Source organism: Triticum urartu, chromosome 1, assembly GCF_003073215.2.
Source record: "Triticum urartu cultivar G1812 chromosome 1, Tu2.1, whole genome shotgun sequence".
Taxonomy (NCBI): domain Eukaryota; kingdom Viridiplantae; phylum Streptophyta; class Magnoliopsida; order Poales; family Poaceae; genus Triticum; species Triticum urartu.
The window spans coordinates 549,494,761-549,521,038 of record NC_053022.1 but is presented as its reverse complement, the minus strand read 5'-3'; positions in this window follow the sequence as shown (position 1 = coordinate 549,521,038).

Sequence of the window (26,278 nt, the reverse complement as noted above, 5' to 3'; positions counted from 1 at the left end):
CCGGTTGGTGTCACCAACCGGTATTAAAGTGTTGGGGGGGTTTTGGGTTTATGATTTCTTTTTCATTTAATTTTGTGTTTTACATTTAATTATTTTTCGTTTGCTGGTATTTTACGATACTACATATTGTACACGTTATGCATATATATAAATAGAATTTCTAGTAGAACCGATCATAATATATATATATATCATCCAATGTCTCACAACCACCATTAATTAATTCACACATATACACACACATGTATATATATATATATAATTTCTCCTAATTGGTGCCTTCGGAGCACGATAACAATTGGAAGTGGTTCATGGGGACGGTAGCGGGTAATAGTATTCTCCTTTGGGATCTATGACCTGGTCGAGCAAAAATCCCGCTATTTCCTCTTGAATTGCTTCTATGCGGTCCTGTGCTAGGAGCTTGTCCCGCACCTCTTTGAACTGTTAAGAAGGAGATCAATATGCATGTGTATTAGTTGTGTGACTAGATATCGATAATGGTGTAAAAATTGTGAATAGTGTTCTGATAATTGATATCGTACCCACTCCTGTCTTTGAGATTTGCTCCTTTCGGACGCCATCATGCGAATGTTCTCGCAAACGTAGTATGCACATAGATCATTCCCCGCCGCCTGCTTCAGGGCCTTTACGAGAATGGAATTTGACCAGATAATAATTAATCAAGCATGATAATTAAAGAGATGGCAGCTAGCTAGTACTACTTAATTACTTACCTTGGGTCGATACCATTTCAGGCTTTGTTTCCATGGGCCTGGAGTGACCCTGATGAACTTTGCCCAAGCCTTACCCGCCGACAAAGAAAATGAATAAATGGGTTATTAAATAGTTGTTATCAGGAAATGACGAACTAATTAAATAGACTGAGATATAGTAATAATGATTGAAATTACCTGTTGACTATCCCCTTCACGATGGTGTAGTCACTTGCTTTCTTAAGTAGTGAGTCTAGTACTTCAACTGTTCCTTCATCAACTTTAATGATTAACAAGATCCAGTGAAATCTGCATGCACACACGTTTGCATGTCTTAATTAAGCGGGCATATGTAAGCAAAAACATGTAGCTATAGCTAGTAGGGAAAAACAGAATTTGTAGTACAAGACAATGTGACTCATTGGAAGTTGTAAGGAAGTAGTATATCTTCATTGTATTTGAGTTCCTTGAAGAACTGTAGCATGCTTTCCTCTACACTTTTTTCGTGATATGGATCTATTTTCCATGTATATTCATTAATGGTATTTGGGTCAACGAACCCAATGCCATAGCGTCCACCTTTTTTCATTTCATAAATCTTCATCCTGCATAATATCACAGAAAAGAATATAGTGAGGATAATTACAGGTAATGATTGATCAGAATGATCACTACAGCTAGCTTGAGACTTAAATTACAGAAAGAAATCACTTACAGACAATAGCAACTGACGATAGATTTGTCGAGTGCGTCTTTATTGTATAGCTGAAATAGTTCTGAATACTCAAGGGTCACAACTTTATCATGGTAGTAATGCTCCTTGTTGACATTCACCATGAGAGACTCTCGATTGGAAATCTTGGTAATGTCCATGTACCATTGATGCAATTCATACATTCTCGTTGGGAGCTTATTGACCTCCTCTGGCTCGACCAAAGGTTGGCCCCGGGCATATTTCCATTTTATTTCCTCCTATCTAGTTGGAGACATGGGCTCGATATCGAGGAGTTGTCCAACAGTGATCCCGATCGATTCAGCCTGCACAATATGCTCCTCGGTTATTACCACATCGCCCACCCTGGGAACGTTAATGGTTTGCCCACAATAATATTGGGCGCGCCTACTCTCATGTGTTGTTGGCACAACAAGCGGGGGGATTGATTGCGCCGCCTGTTCTCCCAGCTGGGGAACGGTTTTACCGCTCCTTTTGCCAGCTGATTTGCTCGAGCTCGAGCTCGCCTCTTTCTGTAGACGTGCTCAATTTAACTTCCTGAGGTGGCGCTCATAGTCTGTGTCAACAGGCTTGGGAGCTGGTGGTCTAGCCATACGAATGAAGTGGTCAATCTTTTCCACAGGCACTTTCTCCCTTGGCGGCGGTGGCGGTTTCGGTGCAAAATGGGCTTCCACCTTGGCCTTCGATATGGCTACGTTTTCCTCCTCGGACTTGTTGTAAGGCCTCTGCGGAAGAGGCGCGAGGCTTGGACCATATTGAAATCGCTTGCCTCCGCCTGTACCTGCAGTACTACCTCGACTTGTACCGCTACGCACCATAGCTGAGGCGGCTCTCTTCCGTGATTGATGAGGCGGCGAAGACGGCTGACGTGGCTGAGTTGGAGGAGGAGGAGTGGCCTAAAGCTGTGCCGGACTTGGAGGAGGAGTGGCCTGAAGCTGTGCCGGACTTGGAGGAGTGGCCTGACGCTTTGCCGGACTTGGAGGAGGAGTGGCCTGAAGCTGTGCCGGACTTGGAGGAGGAGTGGTCTGACGCGTTGGTGGACTTGGAGGAGCAGGAGTCTGCTGACTCGGTGGCGGACTGCGACGAGGAGTTGGATGACGCGGTGTCGCTGGCCTTCAAAAGATGATGCAATCATTTCTCCATAGGATGATACGATGGTTGGCCTCTCCTAGTGTGTGCTCATCGTCACCTCCAGGAATGTCAAGCTCTAGCCCCGAATATTGGTCCACCACCTCATCAACCAAGACACGAGCATAGCCCGCTGGAATCGGGTTGCAATGGAAGGTTGCCTCGGGGGGATTTGTAAAAGCAAGGGCATCCGCCACCTTCATGGATATGTTCTTCATTTTGAAGTGTAGCTCGCAGTTAGTGTTCTCCATGATGTCATCCACTAGGTAGCTATCCAGCAATGCGTCGCTCGGGGCGGAACCCACGCTGCTTCTCGGCATGGATGGGATGGTGCTATCCATTGGTGGATCATCCGCTAGCTGCTGAGACCCCCTTTGCTGGCTAAGTGAGTCGATCTGCTCCTACTGCCGCTGGAATTTGATTGCCAAGTCCGAGTGCGCTGATTCTAGGCCTTGAAGGCGTTCATAGTCTAGCTTCCTCTGCTCCTCCTCCATCTTCCTCTTCTTCTCCTCCGCAATCTTCTTTCTCGCACGGGTTCTGTAGTCGGCGTTCCAGTCCGAAAACCCCTCATACCACGGAATAGCGCCCATGCCTCGTGTTCTTCCCGGGTGTTCAGGATTTCCCAGGGCACGCGTAAGCTCGTCGTTCTCTTTGTTGGGCTCGAACAACCCGGATCGAGCCTCTTCTATTGCAACAAGTAGCTTATCTTCGGCTCCGTCCAGACATGCCTTCTTCGAAACTTTGCCTGTCTTCGGGTCCAACTCCCCCCATGCGCATAGAACCAAGTCCTGCACCTGGGGGGCCAGCTCAATGTTTCTGGAGCGACACCTGCATCCAGCATCTCTTTCTCAGACTTATCCTACTTAGGCATTCCCACCGCATAGCCACCTAGCCCCAGCTTATGGAACTTATCCTTTTTTGCGGCATTGGCCTTGTTTATTCTCGACTGTTCCTTAGATAATTCCGAATCCTTGAATTTCATGAAATCGTCCTAATGAGCACTTTGGTTCTCTAGTGTTCCCTCGAATACTAGAGTCTTCCTTCCTCCGTTGACGTACTTGGCCCATTCACGAATCTTGTGGTTCTTGAATGCAACTGCCATCTTCCTAAGAGCAGCGTCCTTGACTTTCTCCACATCTGCATCGGTGAAATGATCTGGTAGGTTGAAATGTTCCATGAGCGTTTCCCAAAGCAAATGTTTTTGTCTGTCGTCGACAAAAGTAACTCCTGGACGTGGCTTTGCTGGCTCTCTCCATTCTTGAAGGGAGATCGGGAGTTGGTCCTTCACAAGAACTCCGCACTGACGAACGAACTTGTCCGCAATCTTCTTAGGCGCAAATGGTTCGCCATTAGGTCTGATTGCGTCGATATTGTACTTTACGCCCTCCTTCAACTTTTTGTTCGGGCCTCGTTTCGTCCTGTTGCCTGAAGATTTGCTCGATTCAGATGGCTGAAAGAAGAAAGATCGATTCGTTAATATATCTTCAAGTCATTTAAAACATGTGATGATCACCAGATGCCTGCTTATATAAATATATATACCTCGCCGGTCTTTGTTGTTTCAAGATCAACATTTTCTTCGTCATGTTCATAGTTCATGACTTCATCAATTCGGTCGTCGCGATCGCATATCATATCACCCTCCCCGGTGTTGTTTAGATATTCGGAGCCGTCATAATCTTCTTCATTCTGATCATCATCTGGCCCGCGAGGATTGCGTATGATATTGAATAGGGCCTCTTCTCCCTCTCTGCCGGTATTGTCCGCCATAGGTTTTGTTTAACTAATCCAAAAGAAATATATTCAAATTACAATGCATGGATGCAATCAATTAATAAGGAAAAACTGAATCAATCATAGTACATAATAAGCATCATCGAATATAATCTCGAATACGTCGTCTCGAATAATAGATATAATCTCGAATACATCGTCTCGAATAATAGATATAATCTCAAATACATCGTCTCGAATAATAGATATAATCTCGAATACATCGTCGGATCATGCGGCGCGGGCAGTGGACACCCAAAGAGAAGGAACCCTCACAGGATCATAGCTGAAGTGAGATCCCTGAAGAAACTGCCAGGTATTGGAGAACCTGCCGCCCTCTAACGCAACCATGTAGCGATGGACGTGCTCGCCCTCCTCCCTGACACGGCGACGTACCACCTCCGGCGGGGCCGGCTCCCTCCGCACCGAAACTGGCCCATGCGAATGCCACCAAACGAGATCAGGGTCGACGACCGGGGCCGGGTTCCTCATCAAGCGGTGCGCCCCTCCAGGCAGCACCTCCCAGTGCCAGCCCGGCGGAGCCCAGTCCCGGACATGGGTCAGCCGGATGTCGTCGCGGACGGGTCGACGGCGAGGATGCGGGCCAGGCATCGTCGAGAACAAATACTAGCTATATGCCCGCAAAAAGTAACATTTTTTTAATGATTGGATTTTGATAACTAAAATTTCTAACATTTCTATATAACTAACATTCCTATAACATTTCTAACAATGCTATATAACTAACATTTCTATAACATTTCTAATATTTCTATAACTAAAAAACAGAAAAAAAAATTATAACATTTATATATATATAACTAACATTTGTATAACATTTCTAATATTTCTATAACTAAAAAAAAGAAAAATTTCTAACTTTTTTATAACTATTTCTATAACTAAAAAACAGAAAAATTCCTAACAATTCTAACTTTTCTATAACATTTCTAACAATGCTATATAACTAACTATTTCTATAACTAAAAAAAGAAAAATTTCTAACATTTTTATAACTATTTCTATAACTAAAAAACTAAAAAATTGTATGTGTGTGTGTGTGCTCACCGGCAAGGCGAGAGGCGACGGGGGGCGGCGACGGGGACGGCGACGACGGGGACAGGGACGGGGCGGCGACGATGGGGACGGGGCGGCGATGATGGGGACGGGGACGACGCGGGACGGGCCGGGACGGCGCGACGGTGACGACGGGGACGGGGACGACGGGGCGGCGACGACGGGGACGGGGCGGTGACGGGGGTGGCGACGAGGGATATGGAGACGGGGGCGGCGGGCGACAGGGCAGAGGAGAAGAAGCAGATGAGAAACTGAAATTTTTGAAGTGTTTAGTTATATAGGATGGACCTTTAGTACCGGTTGGAGCCACCAACCGGTACTAAAGGCCTATTTTGGCCAGGCCAAGCAGCGGGAACCGCACACCCTTTAGTACCGGGTGGTGGCTCCAACCGGTACTAAAGGGGGGTGTCGGTGTCAAAACCGGCGGATGTCGGGTAGGGGGTCCCGAACTGTGCGTCTAGGCTGGATGGTAACAGGAGGCAAGGGACACGAAGTTTTACCCAGGTTCGGGCCCTCTCGATGGAGGTAAAACCCTACGTCCTGCTTGATTAATATTGATGATATGGGTATTACAAGAGTTGATCTACCACGAGATCAGAGAGGCTAAACCCTAGAAGCTAGCCTATGGTATGATTGTTGATGTGTATGTTGTCCTACGGACTAAAACCCTCCGGACTAAAACCCTCCGGTTTATATAGACACCGGAGAGGGTTAGGGTTACATAAAGTCGGTTACAATGGTAGGAGATCTGAACATCCGTATCGCCAAGCTTGCCTTCCACGCCAAGGAAAGTCCCTTCCGGACACGGGACGGAGTCTTCAATCTTGTATCTTCATAGTCCAGGAGTCCGGCTGAAGGTATAGTTCGGCTATCCGAACACCCCCTAATCCAGGACTCCCTCAGTAGCCCCTGAACCAGGCTTCAATGATGACGAGTCCGACGCGCAAATTGTCTTTGGCATTGCAAGGCGGGTTCCTCCTCCAAGTACTTCATAGAAGATTTTGAACACAAAGATAGTGTCCGGCTCTGCAAAATAAGTTTCCACATATTGCCATAAAGAGAATAATATTTACACAAATCTAATCTGCTGACGTATTCCGTAGTGTGACATCACACCACGGCCAAGCTTTTATTCGAACCGTTTTACTGTCCCATCTTAGCGCGTTACGCGAGGCGGTCTCCATGGCACGTCTTGTTAAAGTAGATATCGTGTCCCCTTATTTTGGGATTCTCATCAATACGGGCGTGGGTAACCCAACTGCGCCATTGATTACGGCGCTTGGAGATAAGCGAGTTTTACCAGGCTGGTGGGGACACGTTGTTGCGTCCACCCATATAAGGGGATAAGGATCCACCTTTTCACCCACGCCTTCTTCCTCCTTTGCCTATCCATTCTTGCGCACTCGAGCTCCAGCGCCCAAGTCCGCACTACCACCTCAACCTTCTCCAGTCACGTCCGGAGCGGGAGGCAAGTGGATGGTCTCCTCCGTCACGGAGGGACACATCAAAAAGTTGAGGAAGGCCGGATATCTGGCTAGCGATATCGCGCACCGGCTTCCTGAAAAGGGGCAGCTCATCCCCACTCCTAGGCCCCATGAGAGGGTGGTATTCCTCCCCCATTTCCTCCGCGGACTGGGCTTCCTTCTGCATCCATTTGTCCGGGGGCTCATGTTCTACTACGGCCTGGATTTCCATGATCTGGCCCCGAACTTCGTCCTCAACATTTCGGCGTTCATCGTCGTGTGCGAGGCGTTCCTCCGCATCCGCCCCCATTTCGGCCTATGGCTTAAGACTTTCAACATCAAGCCGAAGGTGGTGCATGACAGCCAGGCGGAGTGCGGCGGTGCCATGGTTGGCAAGATGGCCAACATCCTGTGGCTCGAGGGCTCCTTTGTGGAGACCCTGAAGGGGTGGCAATCGGGGTGGTTTTACATCACCGAGCCGTGCGACCCCGAATGGGTCGCAGCCCCCGAGTTTCGGTCCGGACCCCCTACGCGGCTCACCTCCTGGAAGGAGACCGGCCTGTCGTGGGGTAAAAAAGGAGAGCTGACCGGACTCCAAACATGCGTCCAAACCCTGGTGAACAAGAAGCTCAAACTTGTCAACGTAGTCCAGGTTATGCTCATCCGCCTGATCCTCCCGTGTCAACGACGGGCCTTCAATCTGTGGGAGTTCGAACCGGCGCAGTATCAAACTCTAAATAGGCTCTTCGACACGACGTACGAAGATGCCTGGAGGATGCTTTTCAAGGGTGCCGAGGCTCCTGCATCCGCTACCGAGGATCGCGGATTCAGCGCGCAGCGTCACGCGCTCGCGGTAAGCTGTTTTTCCTTTTACAGGGTATCAGTTTTACATAGTTTGATTCTATGCGGGTCTAAGCTCCCTTTCCTTTGGCAGGATTGGCAGGTGACGTCCGGACAGATCAACTGTCCGGCTCCTTTGCCCGAAGGCCCAGCGGACGCTTACCTGGCGAAGCTGCTGGTTCCGGCACCCTATGTGGTGCCGGAGAAGAGGGCCAAGAAGAAGGCCACGGGGACTCGAAAGAGTGCCCGACTCCCGGAGGTGTCAGATTCACCATCCGACGAATCCGAGGCGCACTCCTCCCTTGAAGACGAGGATGAGGAAGAAGAGACCCCTCCCCCTCCAGCGGGGGAAGGGAAGAAAAGGAAGGCCGCCCTCTCTGAGGAGGCCAGAGTGTCCTAGAAGGGGAAAACCCTTCCTCCGGACTACTCCGCCGACGCCGACGACGGCGGAGATGAGTGGCAGCCCAGGGCCAAGCCCCTGGCAAAATCGTAAGTATCCAGATACCGGAGTAATTCATAGTATTCGTTTATTGCACAACTTTCCCTTATGTCGAATATGCTTATGCAGCCCACCCAAAGACCGGCTCGACGCGTCGTCGAGCAGCTCATTGGACTCGTCGGAGGTGAACTCGCTTCCGACGGCTTCCTCCCCCCGCCCTACGGACGACACCGAGGTGTTGTCCCAACAGGTTCCCAGCAGGGAGGAGGTGGTCCCGGAGGCACCGCAAGGCGACCTCCCGGACTCCAGGAGTAAAGGGGATGAAACCCCCCAGGGCTCCAAGTCCGGCCCTAGGCCGGACACCGCTCCGGAATCTTCAAAGGTTCCAGAGTCCGGCGGGGGACCTCCTTCCAAGAGGAGCAAGCCCGCCGTGCCGGTGACCTCCGTCCAACCGGAGGCGCCGGACAATATGTTGGAGGCGCTCCAAGGTGCCTCCATCGACAAGGGGCACCGCACTATTATGAGTGCGGTGATCCACAAGGTTCAGTCCGCCAAAAGCGGACTGACTGAAGCTTGTACAAGCCTTTTAACAGGCTTTGAGGTAAGTAAAGAATGCGTAACTAATAGTACCGCATAGACAGTAGCCTCTGATGCTCTATTTGGCGTTCGGGAAGAAAAGCCGAATAGAGGATCAAATAGAATTCGCAGGAGTCTAACAAAAATGAGTCAATATGCATGTGCAGGCTACCCTGCTTGCGTCCGCCGCACTGACTGCGGAAGTGGACACGCTAAAGCAGGACCTCGAAAGGTCCGAGCAAGAGCTTGAGCGTGCCAAGAAGCAGCTCGAGGACAATGAAGGTAAGAAATACCTTGTTAAAAGTATATATATAAAAAAGGTGCAATTGCGAAAAATGACAGCATTATCGTGGCTATTGTAGGGGCCACGTCTGAGGTGGCGACCCTTAAGCAAGCGCTGGACGAGGCCGAGAAGAATTCGGCCTTGGAGCGCACCGAGCGGGCGAAGTATGAGGCCGAGGTTGGCAAGGTGCGGCAAGAGCTTCAGGCTCTCATGGAAAAACATGAGAGTTTGGAGCGTGACTCGAAGACGCAAGCGTCTGAGCTTGCGGTGGCTATTGAAAATGCCAAATCTGCCAAGGCCGAATCCCAGAAGACCCTCCAGGAGTTGGATGAGGTGAAGAAGATTGCGGCAGGTAAGGCATTCTCTATGCAAAGTAAACACATAAACGTGAGTTACCTGTTACTTACCCGAATCCGGAGCTCTCCAGGAGCGTTCGTAGATCTTCCCCGGAGTGTATCCGATGCCGCTGCATTCTATCGAGCCGAGGAGGGTAGCTCGACGGAGAAGGTGTTCTGGTCTCAGTACGCTGAGGCCGGACACCCCGTGCCCCTGAGCGACCAGCTGAAGCAACTGGTCGAGCTCCACAAGGCGGCAAACAGGCCATGAAGGGCCTCCTAGTTCGGCTGTGGCCTGGAGAGGCTCTGCCTGGGAGCTATTTCGGGCTGGTGCGGCGGCTGGTGGAGGCCTGTCCGACGCTTGAAGACATCAAGCGCTCCGTCTACATTGAAGGTGCCCGTAGGGCCCTTGCCCGTGCTAAGGTGCACTGGGGCAAGCTGGATGCGGAGAAACTTGTGAAGGATGGGCCACCGCCGGGGAAAGAGCATCGCAAGCCCGATAATTATTATAAGGATGTTCTGAAGGGTGCCCGCCTTGTTGCGGATGAATGTACCAAGGATGTATTTTTTGAGTAAAACCCGCTCGTGTTATCTTGTGCACTGAAAACTTGTTAATATGCGCTAAGCAATGCTGCTTGAATTTAAAATATTACCTTCTGTGCGGCTGTTTATCAATACTGAGAGATGGCGAGTCGTCGGCTTCTGCCCCCTTGCCGCTAGTGCTGGGGTGTTCGGGGATAAACCTGGGCGCTCTTTTTCCCATATTTGGGTCCTTCGAGGGAGGCGCTCAGCCCAACGAACGAGGCAATCAGACTATAATGCGTGAACACTCTCACTTAGCCATAGAATTCTATAATTTTAAATTTTGGCGAAGCCCCTAGTATTCGGAAGACCGAGTTCGGGGCGCTATCCACGCCTTGGCCGGACAGAGCCGACTCCTCGCCCTAAGCGGCATAAGTCTTTAAGGACTCGAAAAGACCTCTCGAACAGCGACCAGCTCTCGCCTCATCATGACGGTCAGTTTTAGCTTTCTCCACTGAGGTGCTCGACCCAGCTCAACCGGGGCACAATCGCAGTGGTTCTCTTAGTGCTACATTAGCCGATATAGCGGAACGTAAGGCACCAAAACATAGGAGCCGGGCAAACCCAACTATTGACCCAAGACATGATTCGGAGCCGATGCATATAATGCTATAAGTTCGGGGTGCCACACTTGTTAAAGTGTTCGGACTTCTCACACCATGTTGAGGGGTACTGAAGCCCCTGGCGTATTTTTGCCGTACCAAAGTGTACGGGTGCAACATGTCATTAAGGAACATATATATAAAAGAAGGTAATGCAAAAAAAATAGACAAAAGCTATGCATTGTTCATTAAAATAGCTGCGATCAAAGCAGAACGATAAAGTAATGCGATAAACGAAAAGTTGGACTATTTAACATGTCTGCTCCAGGGGCAAGCTGCGGAATAGTATGCGAAACAGGTATACTGCTCATGATAGAGACCACCTGGGATTTTTGTAATGCGGCATGGCTTGTCTGCTTCCCTGGTCCTTGCATCGTTTGTGCGGCAATTGAACTGCCGAACAAGCCTTCCGAAGAGTAGAGTCCTGGAAGTAAGAGAAAAGTAAAAAAAACCGGCAGCCCCTGGTGCGATTTAAGCCGTGTTTTGGGCGTGCCGTGATGGTGCCCCTCCCCCTATGCCCATGGTATTTCCAGAGCGTAGTTATGGACGTGAAGTACTGGCATTGCCTTTTTGCGAGGGTTGGGGTTGGGGTTGGGGCCGCATTGCTACGCCTGCTCGGAACGTGCCAGGCGGTCTTGTTGTAGGTTACTCCGGGCGCGCTTGACGGTGTCCGGACGTTTAATGGCCGGACTGGAGAACTGCCTGGAGAGGCTGCTTTGTACTTCTGCTGCAAGGGCTGCCGTGTGCTCCTCCGTTCGGAGGGAGCGTTCGGTGTTTCCATTGACCGTAATTACTCCACGAGGGCCTGGCATCTTGAGCTTAAGGTATGCATAGTGCGGGACCGCATTGAACTTGGCGAATGCGGTTCGCCCGAGCAGTGCATGATAGCCACTGCGGAACGGGACTATGTCAAAGATTAACTCCTCGCTTCAGAAATTATCCAGAGATCCGAAGACCACTTCAAGTGTGACTGAGCCTGTATAGCTGGCCTCTACACATGGTATTACGCCTTTAAAGGTCGTTTTGGTGGGCTTAGTCCTCGAGGGATCTATGCCCATTTTCCGCACTGTATCCTGGTAAAGCAGGTTCAGGCTGCTGCCGCCGTCCATAAGGACTCTAGTGAGATGAAATCCATCAATAATTGGGTCGAGAACCAATGCGGTGAACCCGCCATGACGGATGCTAGTGGGATGGCTCTTCGATCAAAGGTGATCAGGCAGGAGGACCATGGGTTAAACTTTGGGGCGACTGGCTCTACCGCGTATACGTCCCTTAATGCGCGCTTCCGCTCCCTTTTGGGGACGTGGGTGGCGTATACCATGTTCAACGTCCGCACTTGTGGGGGAAAACCCTTCTGTCCATTGTTGTTCGGCGGCCGGGGCTCCTCATCGTCATCGCTATGCAACCCCTTGTCTTCATTGTCGGCGCTTAACCTGCCTGCCTTCTTGAACACCCAACAGTCCCTGTTGGTGTGATTGGCCGGCTTTTCGGGGGTGGCATGTATTTGGCACAAGCGGTCGAGTATTCGGTCCAAGCTGGATGGGCCCCTAGGATTCCTTTTGAATGACTTTTTCTGCTGACCGGATTTAGAGCCTCTGAATCCGGCATTAACTGCCGTATACTTAGTATTGTCACCGTTAATGCGGCGCTTCTGCTGGTTGCGACGCGACCTGCCACTAATGTCCCTGGTGTCCGAACGAACAGGGTTCTTGGTCATATTGTTGCTACGAGCAAGCCAGCTATCTTCTCCCACGCAAAAGCGGGTCATGAGTGCTGTGAGTGCTGCCATGGATTTCGGCTTTTCCTGTCCTAGGTGCCGGGCAAGCCACTCATCACGGATATTATGCTTGAAGGCTGCTAAGGCCTCTGCGTTCGGACAGTCGAGTATTTGATTTTTCTTTGTTAGGAACCGTGTCCAGAATTGCCTGGCGGATTCGTCTGGCTGCTGAATTACGTGGCTTAGGTCGTCAGCGTCTGGGGGTCACACATAAGTGCCCTGGAAATTGTCGAGGAATGCGGCTTCCAGGTCCTCCCAACAGCTGATTGACCCCATTGGCAGGCTGTTAAGCCACTGCCGGGCTGGTCCTTTAAGCTTGAGTAGGAGGTATTTGATGGCGTGGAAATCATCGCCGCGGGCCATGTGGATATGAAGGAGGTAATCCTCGATCCATACCGCGGGATCTGTTGTGCCATTATATGATTTGATGTTTACGGGTTTGAAACCCTCGGGGATTTGATGATCCATTATTTCGTCTGTGAAACACAGTGGGTGTGCGGCGCCTCTGTACTGGGCTATATCGTGACGTAGGTCCAATGAGCTTTGTCTACTGTGTTCGGTTTTGCCGAATTTGTGGCCGGCGTGACGGTTACCGTCTCGAGCCGTGGGGCGCCCACGCGATCCGTAGATCGATATTGTTTGCCTTGCCTTGTCCTCCAACATATTTCGTAAGTCCGGCGCATATTCCCGTGCCTTGGTACGGGGTGCGGCTTGGGTGGAGGGCCAAGAGGCCTCTCTGTCGCGGCCACGAGGTGGCCTGTCGGCCGCGTCGAGTGCTTCCTCCTCTAATCGGGGTAGCAGCCTGCGCTTGGGGTAGCTCTTGGAGGGGCGTTCGAGTTATGCTCTTCGGCCGCAAGGACTTCAGTCCATCTGTCGACTAGCAGATCTTGATCAGCTTTAAGTTGTTGTTTTTCTTGAGGCTTCTTGCCGTGGCCATAAGACTGCGTTGAAAACGCTCTTGTTCGAGGGGATCCTCTGGCACGACGAATTTGTCGTCGTCGAGGCTTGCCTCGTCTTCGGAGGGAGGCATATAATTATCGTCCTCGACCTCTCTGTCAGCCGCTCTCTCATGAGGGCTGGTTTCTCCATCCTCCTGTGCTAAATCTTGCTCGGGGGGATGTTCTTTGGCGCTTTCCAGGGTATTATTATCTCCCGTGCTGGAATCGCCATTTTTGTGTTGGCGGGATTTTGAGCGGCGCCGCTGACGCCGACGCTTTTGCTGTTTCTTGGAGGGGTCATCCTCCGCTGTTCCATCACCATCTCCCTCTTTTGGGGTGTCCACCATGTATATGTCATATGACGAGGTGGCTTTCTAGGGCCTAGTAGGCGCTGGTTCTTCATCGTCTCCTTCATCGGCGTCCATACCGTCGATGGCTTCGGAGTCGAAGTCGAGCATGTCGGTTAAATCGTCGACAGTGGCTACCAAGTGGGTGGTGGGTGGGCTTTGAATTTCTTCATCGTCCGTACCCCAACCTTGCTGACCTAGTCCGGCCAGGGCTCTCCTGATAAAGAGAGAGACTTCAGTGACTTCAGGATATCGCCGAAAGGCGAGTGCTGAAAGACGTCCGCAGCCATGAACTCCATGATCGGCGCCCAATTGGATTCGGTCGGCAGGGGCGTGGAGGGTTCGGAATCCGGAGAAGAATCCGGCTCCATGGAGTCACGAGTCTTGCAGAGTACGGGGCTGGTGTTCGGCTCAACCGCCGCTGGGATCGCAGCCCCCGAGGTGGCGTCCAACCGCCCATCCTCAATCGGCGCGGTGGGCTCCGAACTAGGGGTCGGAGCCGATGCGGGTGCGGCCTCCAGGGCACTGTTCGGCGGCAGAGCTAGATCATGCTCGTCGTGACAGTGTGGCGCGCTCAGCAGTGGTTCGAATCCGTCGAAAATCAAGTCCCCGCGGATGTCGGCCGTGTAGTTTAAACTTCCAAATCTGACCTGTCGGCCAGGGGCGTAGCTTTCGATCTGCTCTAGATGGCCAAGTGAATCGGCCTGCAGTGCGAAGCCGCCCAAAGACGAAGATCTGTCCGGGGAGTAAGGTCTCACCCTGGACTGCATCGCCATTGATGATCGTAGGAGCCATCGGGCCTGACGGCGACGACATAGAGGAACTCTCAATGAAAGCACCAATGTCGGTGTCAAAACCGGCGGATCTCGGGTAGGGGGTCCCGAACTGTGCGTCTAGGCTGGATGGTAACAGGAGGCAAGGGACACGAAGTTTTACCCAGGTTCGGGCCCTCTCGATGGAGGTAAAACCCTACGTCCTGCTTGATTAATATTGATGATATGGGTATTACAAGAGTTGATCTACCATGAGATCAGAGAGGCTAAACCCTAGAAGCTAGCCTATGGTATGATTGTTGATGTGTATGTTGTCCTACGGACTAAAACCCTCCGGTTTATATAGACACCGGAGAGGGTTAGGGTTACATAAAGTCGGTTACAATGGTAGGAGATCTGAACATCCGTATCGCCAAGCTTGCCTTCCACGCCAAGGAAAGTCCCTTCCGGACACGGGACGGAGTCTTCAATCTTGTATCTTCATAGTCCAGGAGTCCGGCTGAAGGTATAGTTCGGCTATCCGAACACCCCCTAATCCAGGACTCCCTCAGGGGGCCTTTAGTACCGGTTGGAGCCACCACCCGGTACTAAAGGGGGTACGCTGGCAAGGTGCTGTGCGGCAAGTTTAGTCCCACCTCGCTAGCCTAGGGGCGTCCACACTGGTTTATAAACCCCCGTTCGGTAGCTCTCTCGAGCTCCTCTCCAAAGCAGGCCTACTGGGCCTACATGTTCTGTGCTGCCCTGTGGGCCTACTGGGCCTTTGCGGGCCTGCATCCTGGCCCAACAACAGGTTGGGTTTCTAGTCGTATGCAGGCCGCTCTGGCCCAGTAGGCGGGCTTTTTTTTATTTTTTTGCTTTATTTATTTTTGAGTTGTTTTTTTGTGTATTTAGAGTTTCTTTGTGAATATTTTTGCTTTAGGTACAAAAAATTACAAAGTTTCTGTTAGTGCCCGTAGTTTTCAAATTTGAATAGTTTAAATTTTGAATTATTTGAAATTAGTGTGAATCACTAGTTTGCGAATAACTTAACTTAAAAAATCAGTAAAGGCATGAAAGAATTTGTTTGCATATAAAATTTCTTCGCGTTTCAAATGCCAAAACACATAACTATCCTAACTATTACAGAGATTCCCTCCTGGGTGTGAAACACAGAAGAAAGTGATGATAGTGAAGCCGATCACATCCCAGATCTTTGGGTGTGAAACTTTTTCTTCGCGTGTGTCCCTTTGCGCCGTAACCATGGAAAATCTTCATCATTTAACGGGATGCTCGGGTCAATATTCACTGTGAATGGAGCAATTTCATCAAACTTTTCATAATCTTTTGACATGTCTGTCTTGTCATCCACTCCCATGATGTTTCTCTTCCCAGAAAGAACTATGTGCCGCTTTGTCTCATCGTACGATGCATTCGCTTCCTTATCTTTTCTTTTTCTTGGCTTGGTAGACATGTCCTTCACATAAAAAACCTGTGCCACATCATTGGCTAGGACGAATGGTTCGTCTGCATACGCAAGATTGTTGAGATCCACTGTTGTCATTCCGTACTGCGGGTCTTCCGTTACCTTGCCCTATGTCATATTGACCCATTTGCACCGAAACAAAGGGACCTTCAAACCACGTCGATAGTCAAGTTCCCATATGTCCTGTATATAACCATAATATGTTTCCTTTCCTGTCTTGGTTTCTGCATCAAAGCGGACACCACTGTTTTGGTTGGTGCTCTTCTTATCTTGGGCGATCGTGTAAAATGTATTACCATTTATCTCGTACCCTTTGAAAGTCATTATATTCAAAGATGGTAACTGGGACAGCAAGTACAGGTCATCTTCAATAGAGGTGTCATGCATGGTACGTGCTTGCAACCAGCTGGCGAAACTCCTGGTTTGTTCACGTGTAATCCAGTCATCAGACCGCTCCGGGTGTTTGGAGCGTAGCAAATTCTTGTGTTCATCCATATACGGAGCCACCAAGGCGGAATTCTGTAGAACTGTGTAGTGTGCTTCAGTGAGAGAATGTCCGTCCATACATATTATTTGTTCCCCTCCTAGCGTGCCTTTTCCATCCAGTCTGCCCTTATGCCGCGATTCAGGAACACCAATCGGCTTAAGGTCAGGAATAAAGTCAATACAAAACTCAATGACCTCCTCATTTTCATGGCCCTTGGATATGCTTCCTTCTGGCCTAGCACGGTTATGAACATATTTCTTTAAGACTCCCATGAACCTCTCAAAGGGGAACATATTGTGTAGAAATACAGGACCCAAAACGTTAATCTCTTCGCATAGGTGAACTAGGACGTGCGTCATGATGTTGAAGAAGGATGGTGGGAACACCAACTCGAAACTAACAAGACATTGCACCAAATCATTCTCTAACCTTGGTATGATTTCTGGATCGATTACCTTCTGAGAGATTGCATTGAGAAATGCACATAGCTTCACAATGGCTAATCGAACGTTTTCCGGTAGAAGCCCCCTCAATGCAACCGGAAGCAGTTGTGTCATAATCACGTGGCAGTCATGAGACTTTAGGTTCTGGAACTTTTTCTCTGCCATGTTTATTATTCCCTTTATATTCGACGAGAAGCCAGACGGTACCTTAATACTAAGCATGCATTCAAAGAAGATTTCCTTCTCTTCTTTGGTAAGAGCGTAGCTTGCATGACCCTGATGTATGCCGTCTTTTCCGTGCATACGTTGTTGGTCCTCCCGTGCCTCAGGTGTATCTTTTGTCTTCCCATACATGCCCAAGAAGCCAAGCAGGGTCACACAAAGATTCTTCGTCACGTGCATCACGTCGATTGCGGAGCGGACCTCTAGGTCTTTCCAATAGGGCAGGTCCCAAAATATAGATTTCTTCTTCCACATGGGTGCGCGTCTGTCAGCGTCATTCGGAACAGGTTGTCCACCAGGACCCTTTCCAAAGACCACCTTCAAATCCTTGACCATATCATGTACATCAGCACCAGTACGGTGGCGAGGCTTCGTCCGGTGATCCGCCTCACCTTTGAAATGCTTGCCTTTCTTTCTTACGGAATGCCTGCTCGGAAGAAATCGACGATGTCCCAGGTACACATTCTTCTTACAATTAGCGAAATATATACTGTCGGTATCGTCCAAACAGTGCGTGCATGCGTGGTATCCCTTGTTTGTCTGTCCTGAAAGGTTACTGAGAGCAGGCCAATCATTGATGGTCACGAACAGCAACGCCTTTAGGTCAAATTCTTCCCCCATGTGCTCATCCCACGCACGTACACCTGTTCCATTCCATAGTTGTAAGAGTTCTTCAACTAATGGCCTTAGGTACACATCAATGTCGTTGCCGGGTTGCTTAGGGCCTTGGATGAGCACTGGCATCATAATGAACTTCCGCTTCATGCACAACTAAGGAGGAAGGTTATACAAACATAGAGTCACAGGCCAGGTGCTATGGTTGCTGCTCTGCTCCCCAAAAGGATTAATTCCATCTGCGCTTAGACCAAACCATACTTTCCTTGCATCATCTGCAAACTCCTTCCCGTACTTTCTTTTGATTTTTCTCCACTGCGACCCGTCAGCGGGTACTCTCAGCTTTCCGTCTTTCTTACGGTCTTCTCTGTGCCATCGCATCGCCTTGGCATGCTCTTTGTTTTGGAACAAGCGTTTCAACCATGGTATTATAGGAGCATACCACATCACCTTGGCAGGAATCTTCTTCCTGGGGCGCTCTCCCTCGACATCACCAGGGTCATCGCGGCTGATCTTATAGCGCAATTCACCGCATACCGGGCAAGCGTTCAAATACTCGTACTCACCGCGGTAGAGGATGCAATCATTAGGGCATGCATGTATCTTCTGCACCTCTAACCCTAGAGGGAAGACAACCTTCTTTGCTTGGCACGTACTCTCGGGCAATTCGTTGTCCTTTGGAAGCATATCCTTTATCATTACCAGCAACTTTCCAAATCCCTTGTCAGATACACCATTCTCTGCCTTCCATTGCAGCAATTCCAGTGTGGTGCCCAACTTTTTTTTGTCACCTACGCAATTCAGGTACAACAATTTTTTGTGATCCTCTAACATGCGCTGCAACTTCTTCTTCTCCAAATCACTTGCGCAGTTTCTCTTTGCATCGGCAATGGCCCGACCTAGATCATCAACGGGCTCATCCGATGCCTCTTCTTCAGCTTCTTCCCGTATTGCCGGCTCAGCTTCTTCCCGCATTACCGGCTCAGCTTCTTCCCTCATTGTTGTATCATCGTATTCAGGGAATCCATGGCCAGGATAGCTGTCGTCGTCCTCTTCTTCTTCATTGTCTTCCATCATAACCCCTCTTTCTCCATGCTTGGTCCAAACATTATAGTGGGGCATGAAACCGAACTCAAACAGGTGGACGTGAATGGTTCTTGACGTAGAGTAATTGCGACCATTCTTACAGCCAGCACATGGACAATGCATAAAACCATCCGCTCGCTTGTTTGCCTCAGCCGCAAGCAGAAAAGTACGCACGCCATTAATGAACTCGGGAGAGCATCGATCATCGTACATCCATTGCCAGCTCATCTTCAATACACAGCACCGGAAACATCAAATTAATACAATACATATAGTTCATACATAAAGATCATACAACACTTAAATGCAACAAACAAATAACTCTCTAGCTAAAGAATTTAAATGCAACAACAAATGCGATCAAGATCGCAACTAAGGTAACAATTGATCCAACAACATAATGGTACCAAGCCTCACTATGAATGGCATATTTTCTAATCTTCAAGCGCATTTTCTCCATCTTAATCTTGTGATCATCGACGACATCGGCAACATGCAACTCCAATTCCATCTTCTCCCCCTCAATTCTTTTCAATTTTTCCTTCAAATCCTCGTTTTCTCTTTCAACTAAATTTAACCTCTCGACAATAGGGTCGGTTGGAATTTTGGGTTCAACTACCTCCTACATACAAATATCTATGTCAACTTGATGGGCATAATTTGTCATAAACACGAAATGCAATGAATAGTTTTAAAAGAGAATATACCACATCCGAATCATAACCCGGACGAGGGCCGGCGGGGACGGATATCAAAACCATGGCACTATGCATAACAAACAACGTGGTAAGATAATTATACGAGTAACTATATATCCAAATCACACAAACATCATTTTTTTATATAAAACTTCATGAACAAGAGGCTCACCACAAGGTGGTGCCGGCGACGGGACGTTGCGAGCGATCGACGGTGGTTACGACGGAGATTTAGAAGGTACTAAGTAAACCACACCTACATATGCAAAACTAAGTGTTATTTTTGACCTCAAATTGCATATAAATCAAATACTAGCACATATATATAATTCCTCCCAAATTACTAAACTCAAAAATCAATCACTATATAAAGCATTGCACCGAGCTAATCTAGCAATGAGAGATGAAAGGAAAAAGTTGCTAACCTTTGTGATCATTTGAATGGATGGGGGCCTTCAAATCTTGGGCAAAATGTGTAATGATCTTGAGAGGAAGAGGGAAAAGAACAGAGAGGAGAGGGGAAAAGGGAAGAACAGAGCGAGCTCGGGTGGACGAAGGGTCTATGTAGGACGACCTTTAGTACCGGTTCGTGATACGACCCGGTACTAAAGGTGCTGGAGGGGCCCCGGACTGACAACATCCTGCCACCACTCACTTTAGTACCGGTTCGTGGCACGAACCGGTGCTAAAGGTTCGCCACGAACCGGTACTAATGAGAGCGGCCCGGCTAGCCGTTGGAACCGGCACTAATGTACACATTAGTGCCGGCTCAAATTCAAACCGGCACTAATGTGCTTCACGTTTGACCCTTTTTCTACTAGTGCTAGTCCATGCATTATAATTCTCACTTAGCTTCATGGGCATCATGGAAGTCAACTTTGATAGTTCACATATAGCATCTGTAGTATAAATGAACTGCGTGAAGTGAGTTTACATAACAAGTCAATCCTGATGTAGTTTGTATACCACGGAAACTAAATAAAAGCACTTGAAGAAACTTTGTCAATGTGGATACAACCTACAAACAATTTTTCTGGAACTCTGAGGTTGCAACTATAAAGAAGAAAAATATTTGCAACGGCTTAAAATGATCAGTGGATCGCACAAGTACCATCTGGCAACAACTGTATTTAGCCTAAGAAATGTTCGAGTTATAAACTACCATGGATCATTTACCCAATCAGTTTCCCATCGGGATATCTGGAGACAACTTTGTCTTCAACACTTATTTGCTAATAATGGGAGAAGTGCAGAGAAGAAATTGCAAAAGAACAACTCGCAAGCACCTTGGCATGAATAAACTTCTCTTTGGCAGAGAAAGGATCCGAGTGTTTAGGATTGCTGGTGGTGAAGTATTGTGCTGCCTGTGATCCATTAGTACTACAAGACTGGATTGGGGGTGCTTACCCAAGCTATGTAGCATCTGGGCAAGTGGCCTCGCTAGCAGCACCGCGGAACCGTTGTCCTCTTCAACGGCCACTCCGGGCAGCAGCAGGGCAGCCCAGAAACCGTGGCTTTCCTCAGGCAGGGCTGCGGCTCCTTCAACATGATTTTTCATGGTGGCTTGATCACGACCAAGAGAAACCAATAAATGGGCCGAGGCAATGATTTACTGCTGAATATAAAAGAGATCTGCGGGAAGTGCATCAGTAGTATGCAAATGGAACTTTTGAGCAAAAGTTCAGAGAAAAAAATCAGTCATGCAACCGAAGTAGAGCCTCTTTAGCAAGAGAACATACAGATTTTAAGTTTTTTATAACCTGCACTGGAGGATGTAGAATTAAGTTTGTACATTTTTTGAATCATTTTCTTAGTGTACATTCTTACTGTATTAAGTTATTTACTATGTGCAGATTTGGTTTTGCCATTGTTGATCACGTCCTTCTCTCTGTGCTAGGAAGTATATACCTACTTATTGATTCTTAGGATCCTTTTTAGTTATGCTAAACTTACATCCTTCTGTCAACCATTTAGTGATTATTCCGAAGGTACACTACCTATTCCTAGATGCACTTGATCACCAGATCTTGTCTGACTTGGCCTTTGTACTGTTGGGTTTCGTAGTAATTTCAAATTTTTTCCTACGCACACGCAAGATCATGTGATGCATAGCAACGAGAGGGGAGAGTGTTGTCTACGTACCCAACGCAGACCGACTGCGGAAGCGCTGACACGACGTAGAGGAAGTAGTCGTACGTCTTCACGATCCAACCGATCAAGCACCGAAACTACGGCACCTCCGAGTTCGAGCACACGTTCAGCTCGATGACGATCCCCGGACTCCGATCCAGCAAAGTGTCGGGGAAGAGTTCCGTCAGCACGACGGCGTGGTGACGATCTTGATGAACTACAGCAGCAGGGCTTCGCCCAAACTCCGCTACAGTATTATCGAGGAATATGGTGGCAGGGGGCACCGCACACGGCTAAGGAATAGATCACGAGGATCAACTTGTGTGTTTCTGGGGTGCCTCTGCCTCCGTATATAAAGGAGCCAAGGGGGAGGGGGGCGCCGGCCAGGAGGAGGGCGCAGGAGGAGTCCTACTCCTTCCGGGAGTAGGACTCCCCCCCCAATCCTATTCCAACTAGGATTCCCAAGGGGGAAAGAGGGAGAGGGTGGCCGGCCACCTCTCCTAGTCCTAATAGGACTAGGGAAGGGGGTAGGTGCGCAACCCTTATGGGCAGCCCTTTCATCTTTCCACTAAGGCCCACTAAGGCCCATATGATTCCCGGGGGGTTCCGGTAACCCGGTAAAATCCCGATTTCACCCGGAACACTTCCGATATCCAAATATAGGCTTCCAATATATCAATATTTACGTCTCGACCATTTCGAGACTCCTCGTCATGTCCGTGATCACATCCGGGACTCCGAACAACCTTCGGTACATCAAAATGCATAAACTCATAATATAACTGTCATCGTAACCTTAAGTGTGCGGACCCTACGGGTTCGAGAACAATGTAGACATGACCGAGACACGTCTCCGGTCAATAACCAATAGCGGGACCTGGATGCCCATATTGGCTCCTACATATTCTACGAAGATCTTTATCGGTCAGACCGCATAACAACATACGTTGTTCCCTTTGTCATCGGTATGTTACTTGCCCGAGATTCGATAGTCGGTATCCAATACCTAGTTCAATCTCGTTACCGGCAAGTCTCTTTACTCGTTCCATAATACATCATCTCACAACTAACATATTAGTTGTAATGCTTGCAAGGCTTCTGTGATGTGTATTACCGAGAGGGCCCAGAGATACCTCTCCGACAATCGGAGTGACAAATCCTAATCTCGAAATACGCCAACCCAACATCTACCTTTGGAGACACCTGTAATGCTCCTTTATAATCACCCAGTTACGTTGTGACGTTTGGTAGCACCCAAAGTGTTCCTCCGGCAAATGGGAGTTGCATAATCTCATAGTCATAGGAACATGTATAAGTCATGAAGAAAGCAATAGCAACATACTAAACGATCGGGTGCTAAGCTAATGAAATGGGTCATGTCAATCACATCATTCAACTAATGATGTGACCTCGTTAATCAAATAACAACTCATTGTTCATGGTCAGGAAACATAACCATCTTTGATTAACGAGCTAGTCAAGTAGAGGCATACTAGTGAAACTTTGTTTGTCTATGTATTCACACATGTATTATGTTTCCGGTTAATATAATTCCAGCATGAATAATAAACATTTATCATGATTATAAGGAAATAAATAATAACTTTATTATTGCCTCTAGGGCATATTTCCTTCAGTCTCCCACTTGCACTAGAGTCAATAATCTAGATTACACTGTAATGATTCTAACACCCATGGAGCCTTGGTGCTGATCATGTTTTGCTCGTGGAAGAGGCTTAGTCAATGGGTCTGCAACATTCAGATCCGTATGTATCTTGCAAATCTCTATGTCTCCCACCTGGACTAGATCCCGGATGGAGTTGAAGCGTCTCTTGATGTGTTTGGTCCTTTTGTGAAATCTGGATTCCTTTGCCAAGGCAATTGCACCAGTATTGTCACAAAAGATTTTCATTGGACCCGATGCATTAGGTATGACACCTAGATCGGATATGAACTCCTTCATCCAGACTCCTTCGTTCGCTGCTTCCAAATCAGCTATGTACTCCGCTTCACATGTAGATCCCGCTACGACGCTTTGTTTAGAATTGCACCAACTGACAGCTCCACCGTTTAATGTAAACACGTATCCGGTTTGCGATTTAGAATCGTCCGGATTAGTGTCAAAGCTTGCATCAACGTAACCTTTTACGGTGAGCTCTTTGTCACCTCCATATACGAGAAACATATCCTTAGTCCTTTTCAGGTATTTCAGGATGTTCTTGACCGCTGTTCAGTGATCCACTCCTGGATTACTTTGGTACCTCCCTGCTAAACTTATAGCAAGGCACACATCAGGTCTGGTACACAACATTGCATACATGACAGATCCTATGGCTGATGCATAGGGAACATCTTTCATATTCTCTCTATCTTCTGCAGTGGTCGGGCATTGAGTCTTACTCAACTTCACACCTTGTAACACAGGCAAGAACCCTTTCTTTGCTTGATCCATTTTGAACTTCTTCAAAATTTTGTCAAGGTATGTGCTTTGTGAAAGTCCAATTAAGCGTCTTGATCTATCTCTATAGATCTTAATGCCTAATATGTAAGCAGCTTCACCGAGGTCTTTCATAGAAAAACTCTTATTCAAGTATCCCTTTATGCTATCCAGAAATTCTATATCATTTCCAATCAGCAATATGTCATCCACATATAATATCAGAAATGCTACAGAGCTCCCACTCACTTTCTTGTAAATACAGGCTTCTCCAAAAGTCTGTATAAAACCAAATGCTTTGATCACACTATCAAAATGTTTATTCCAACTCCGAGAGGCTTGCACCAGTCCATAAATGGATCGCTGGAGCTTGCACACTTTGTTAGCTCTCTTTGGATCGACAAAACCTTCCGGTTGCATCATATACAACTCTTCTTCCAGAAATCCATTCAGGAATGCAGTTTTGACATCCATCTGCCAAATTTCATAATCATAAAATGCGGCAATCGCTAACATGATTCGGATGGACTTAAGCATCGCTACGGGTGAGAAGGTCTCATCGTAGTCAATCCCTTGAACTTGCCGAAAACCTTTTGCGACAAGTCAAGTTTTGTAGACAGTAACATTACCATCAGCGTCAGTCTTCTTCTTAAAGATCCATTTATTCTCAATTGCTTGCCGATCATCGGGCAAGTCAACCAAAGTCCATACTTTGTTCTCATACATGGATCCCATCTCAGATTTCATGGCTTCAAGCCACTTTGCGGAATCTGGGCTCACCATCGCTTCTTCATAGTTCGTAGGTTCATCATGATCTAGTAGCATGACTTCCAGAACAGGATTACCGTACCACTCTGGTGCGGATCTTACTCTGGTTGATCTATGAGGTTCAGTAGTATCTTGATCTGAAGTTTCATGATCATTATCATTGGCTTCCTCACTAACTGGTGTAGGTGTCATTGAAACAGTTTTCTGTGATGAACTACTTTCCAGTAAGGGAGCAGGTATAGTTACCTCGTCAAGTTCTACTTTCCTCCCACTCACTTCTTTCGAGAGAAACTCCTTCTCTAGAAAGGATCCATTCTTAGAGACAAACAATTTGCCCTCGGATCTGAGATAGAAGGTATACCCAACTGTCACCTTTGGGTATTATATGAAGATGTGTTTGTCCGTTTTTGGGTTTGAGCTTCTCCGGCTGAAGACTTAAGCATCGCAGCCCCAAACATTAAGAAACGACAACTTTGGTTTCTTGCCAAACCAATGTTCATACGGCGTCATCTCAACAGACTTATATGGTGTCCTATCTAAAGTGAATGCAGCTGTCTTTAATGCATAACCTCAAAATAATAGCGGTAGATCGGTAAGAGACATCATAGATTGCACCATCTCTCATAGTGTTCGATTACGACGTCCGGACACACCATTACACTGTGGTGTTCCAGGTGGCGTGAGTAGTGAAACTATTTCACATTGTTTTAACTGAAGGCCAAACTCGTAACTCAAATATTCTCTTCTATGATCAGATCATAGAAACTTTATTTTCTTGTTACGATGATTTTCCACTTCACTCTGAAATTGTTTGAACTTTTCAACTATTTTAGATTTATGTTTCATCAAGAAGATATACCCATATCTTACTCAAATCATCTGTGAAGGTCAAAAAATAATGATACCTGCCGCGAGCCTCAATACTCATCGGACTTCATACATCAGTATGTATCATTTCCAACAAGTCTGTTGCTTGCTCAATTGTTCTGGAGAACGGAGTTTTAGTCATATTGCCCATGTGGCATGGTTCGTAAGAATCAAGTGATTCATAATCAAGTGATTCCAGAAGTCCATCAGAATGGAGTTTCTTCATGCGCTTTACACCAATATGACCTAAGCGGCAGTGCCACAAGAAAGTGGTACTATCATTATTAACTCTACATCTTTTGGCGTGAACATGTGTATTACCACGACCGAGATTCCATGAACCATTCACATAGGGTGCATGACCATGGAAGGTATTATTCATGTAAACAGAATAACCATTATTCTCTAACTTAAATGAATAACCGTATTGCAATGAACATGATCTAATCATATTCATGCTCAATGTAGACACCTGATAACATTTATCTAGGTTCAATACTAATCCCGAAGGCAGATGGAGCGTGCGATGGTGATCTCATCAACTTTGGAAACACTTCCAACACACATCGTCACCTCGCCCTTAGCCAGTCTCCGTTTAGTCCGTAGCTTTTGCTTCAAGTCACCAATAATCGCAACTGGACCGGTATCCAATACCCCGGTGCTACCAGGAGTACTAGTGAGGTA